We start from the raw sequence: 4,328 nt of genomic DNA, 5'->3' as shown, positions 1-4,328 counted from the left end.
TTCCCTTTTTCCTTCCCTTTTTCCTTCCCTTTTTCCTTCCCTTTTTCCTTCCCTTCCCTTCCCTTCCCTTCCCTTCCCTTCCCTTCCCTTCCCTTTTTTTTTTCTTGAGACAGGGTCTCACTATGTAGTTCAGGCTGGCCATGAACTCACTATGGAGCCCAGGCTGGCCTCAAACTAGCAGTGACCCTCCTGCCTCAGTCTTCCCACTGCTGGGATCACAGGTATGTGCAACCGTGCAAAGCTATGCAAAACTTTATTGGGGTGGTCCAGGGGCTGGGACAGGGGGCGGCTCAGACAAACTGGACTCGGGCGGGAGGGAGGCAGCAAATGCCAGAGCGCAGCAGGGGGCAGCAGCAGAGAAACTTGCTGGGGGCTGAAGTCCTGTAATGCTCGTGGGCCAGGGGTTCAGTCCAAAAGATGCTCTGTCTCGGGATGGAGCCGGACTGCGTGATGGTCATGGTCACCTCGTCCTGGAGGCTGTGGAGTTCTTGTGTATCTGCAGGCCCCAGGAAGAGGCGGGATTCTCCGCAGAAGTGGCCTCTGGTCCCTGGGAAGGGATCCAGGCAACTGTCACCGGAACCCACACCGCAGAGGTGTTGCCTACAGCACAGCTGGCAGGAAGCTCAGGATGCCCGGCCCAGCAGGCAGCATGGCCTCCAAAATTAGCAGTTTGAGCTTGTCGATGTTTTTCCTGGTAACGGAGCTCTCATTTCATACACTCTGCTTCTGTGGTTTCGCTAGGGTCTCACGATGTTGAGCCGAGCCATGCCACAATGGGCAGTGTTCATTTTGTCATCCCAGCTTCTTTTTTTCTTTTTCTTTTTGAGACAGGGTCCTACTACGTAGTTCAGGCTGGCCTCGAACTTGTGATCCTCCTGCCTCAGCCTCCCGAGTGCTGCAATTACAGGCATCACCACCACGCCTGGCCTTCATCCCAGCTTTTATCCCACTGCTGTCCCCTTGAGGGAGCCGCTGTCTCTGGAGGGACTCAGGATCTTTTTTCTTTTTGGTACTGGGAATCGAACTCAGGACCTCACACTTACCAGGCAGGCACTGCGCCACTGAGCTAAACCTCCGGCCCATACTCAGGATCTTGTATTTTACAAGTACAGGCCAGAGAAGGGGACTCACTGACATCACATAGGAGCGGAGCCCCTGGCCACGCCTTTTCCTTCCGGCAGTGGTGCTGTTGGGAAGAACCCAGACCCCAAAGCCCCGACTCCTGTCCAGCTCAGCACCAGAGCCTGCGATCAGGATGTGGCCGCTGGGAGGTGTCCTGTCTGAAGGGCTCCTGCAGGGGTGGCAGCTTCCCAGAACTGGGTTTCCCAAAATGCTCTGTGAGCAGCGCCCAGCTTCTCCAGACGTGGAGCTTGCTTGCTGTCTTCTTCTGTGCTTTGTTTCTTTGCAGGGCCAGGCATGGAACCCAGGGCCTTGAACAAGCTACAGAAATGCTCTACCACCCAGCTACCTCTCCGTCTTCAGCTCTTATTTGGCTTTGGTTTTTAAATTATGAGACAGGGTCTCTATGTCAGTTGCTCAGGGTGGTCCAAACTTGGAATCCTTCTGCTCAGCCTCTCAGAGTGCTGGGATTACCAGCCTGTACCACACGCCCAGCTTAGCATTAATTAAATTAATTAATTAATTAATTATTGTTTTGAGACAGAGTCTCGCTATGCAGTTCAGGCTGGCCTTGAGCTCACTTTGTAGCCCAGGCTGGTCTTGAATTTGCAATGATCCTCCTGCCTCAGCCTCCCGAGTGCTGGGATTACAGATGTGTGCCACCATACCTGGCTTTCTGATGCTCCTTTTTAAAAATTAAGACCTGTTTTTTTTTTTTGTTTTTTTTTTGTGGTACCAGGGATCAAACTCAAGACCTTGTGTTTGCCAGGAAGGTGCTTATGCCACTGAGCTATATCCCCAGCCCCAAGACCTTCTGTTGATCAAAGGACTTTACATTGGGCTGGGGATATAGCTCAGCGGCACAGCACCTGCCTGGCAAGTATGAGGTCTTGAGTTCGATTTCCAGTGCCCACACCCAAAAAAAGACTTGAATGAAATGAAAAGGCAAGGCTCAAAATGAGGAGGAAATAATTATATAACTAATACAGAGTTGGTAATAAGCAGACATAGAAAAATACATCTATGGGAAAAAGCCCTGTAACTCAATTAATAAAACGATAATACCACAGGAAAATGAATAAAAGACAGGAGTATTTTCATCTAAGGGAAAACATACAAAATAATAAATATGAAGACATGCTCAACATCATTAGCACTCAGTGAAATGCAAATAAGCATCATAATGAATATTATTTTATATCGATTTGGTTGGCAAAAGTCAAACAGTACTGGGTATGGTGGTGTAATCCCAGCACTAAGGAAGCTGAGGCAGGAGGGTTGCTTTGAGTTCTAGGCCAGCCTGGATTACATAGCAAAATGGTGCTTAAAAAAAAAAGTCAGCCGGGCGTGGTGGTGCACACCTCTAATCCCAGCACTCAGGAGGCTGAGGCAGGAGGATCGTTGTGAGTTCGAGACCAGCCTGTGTTACAAAGTGAGCCCAAGCCCAGCCTGAACTGAATAGTGAGACCCTGTCTCAAAAAGACCGAACAAAAAAAAAAAGTCAAAAAAGTTCACAGTTCCAAAGGAAAAGAGGGGGGTGGGGTAGAGGAAGAGATTAAAAATGATCAAGAAATTATATATACATATGTCTTTTTGAGTCAAGGTTTCACTATGAAGTTCAGGCTGATCTTGAACTCACTTTATGGCTCAGGCTGGCCTCGAACTTGTTGTCCTGCCTCAGCCTCCTGAGAGTACTGTGATTATAGGTGTGCATCACCACACCTGGCTGTGCGATTTCTTTTTTTTTTTTTTTTTTTTTTTGGTTCCCCCACCACCACCTGTACCGGGAATTGAACTCACGACCTTGCGCTTGCCAGGCAGGTGCTGTGCCGCTGAGCTAAATCCCCAGCCCCTGGGCTGTGCGATTTCTTAAACATGTTTGTTGGGAGTCAAAATTAGCACAACCAGTTTATTTTTTCCCCCTCTCTGGTTTTGACATCTTTTTTTGAGACCAGGTCTCACCATGAAGTTGAGGCTGGGCTTGAACTTGCTTATGTAGCTCAAGCTGGTCTCCAACTCACAGTGATCCTCCTGCCTCAGCTTCCCGAGTGCAGGGATCATAGGCGTGCGCCACTGCACCCAGCAGTTTTGACATCTTGCACAACTACTTTAGATAACAATTTGCATTTTCTTGTGAAGCTGAACAGACACCCACACAGCTGTGAGCCAAATGAATATTCCTGTTTTACTGATGAGGAAGTTGGGGCCCAGAGTTGTTAGGGGACCCGCACAGATCATAGCTGGTGAGTTATCGCTAGTCAGAGCTGGGATGCAGAGACAGGAGGATTGCAGGGGTTCGAGGCCAACCTGGAATACAAAACACAACAAAACAAAAGACGCTGCTGGGTTGGGGTGACTGCAGACGATGACAGATTGGAAACAAAGCCCAGGAGCCAGGCGGGTTACACACGCCCTGCGGTGGGGTTTGCCTCTCCTACCTCCTTTTTGGGGATGGAAGGAGCCTCACCCTATGCCCCTCTGGGTCCCCGGTGGTGACTAAGACAAACCAGTGAACCATCTAAACCGGGCACACCTCCTCCTCCCTCTCCTTGCATCTCTTGGTCTCCGTCCCATTTGCAAAAGATCTATAAAAACCAACACATTGCTTTTTACTCTTTTTATTTTTTCAATGCTGGGGAATGAACTCAGAGCCTTGCATATACTGGGCAAGCTCTCGACCACTGAGCTGCTCCTGCAGGCCTAAAAATGTTTTTTAAAAAGTCCTAGTCAAGTGTGCTGGCGCACACCTGTTATCCAGCTCTCAGGAGGCTGAGGCAGGAGGATTGCCACCAGTTCGAGGCCAGTCTGGGCTAAACAGTGAGTTTGATGCCAGCCTGAATTACAGAGTGAGGCCCTATCCCGCCCCCCCCCAAAAAGAGAGAAAAGTCCTAATTAATACATAATTGCAGGGTCTGAGATATAGCTCAGAGGCACAAGTGCCTGCCTGGTAAGAGCTAGGTCCTGAGTTTGATTCCCGCTACAAAAAAGACATAACTAGGGGCTGGAGATTTAGCTCAGCGGCAAAAGCGCCCTCCTGGCAAGCGCAAGGTCGTGAGTTCGGTTCCCGGTACTGGAGAAAAACAAAAAAAAAAAAAAAAAAAATAACAGCAGAGCGAGGGAGGGGAGAAGAAAAAGGGGGCATGGAAAGAATGAGGATGTATTATGCATATGCACCAACTCTCCGTGATGGATGTAATCCCTATGAACTG

This window comes from Chinchilla lanigera, unplaced genomic scaffold, assembly GCF_000276665.1.
Source record: "Chinchilla lanigera isolate Chin_1 unplaced genomic scaffold, ChiLan1.0 scaffold00049, whole genome shotgun sequence".
NCBI classification, from domain to species: Eukaryota; Metazoa; Chordata; class Mammalia; order Rodentia; family Chinchillidae; genus Chinchilla; species Chinchilla lanigera.
This window is presented reverse-complemented; position numbering follows the sequence as displayed.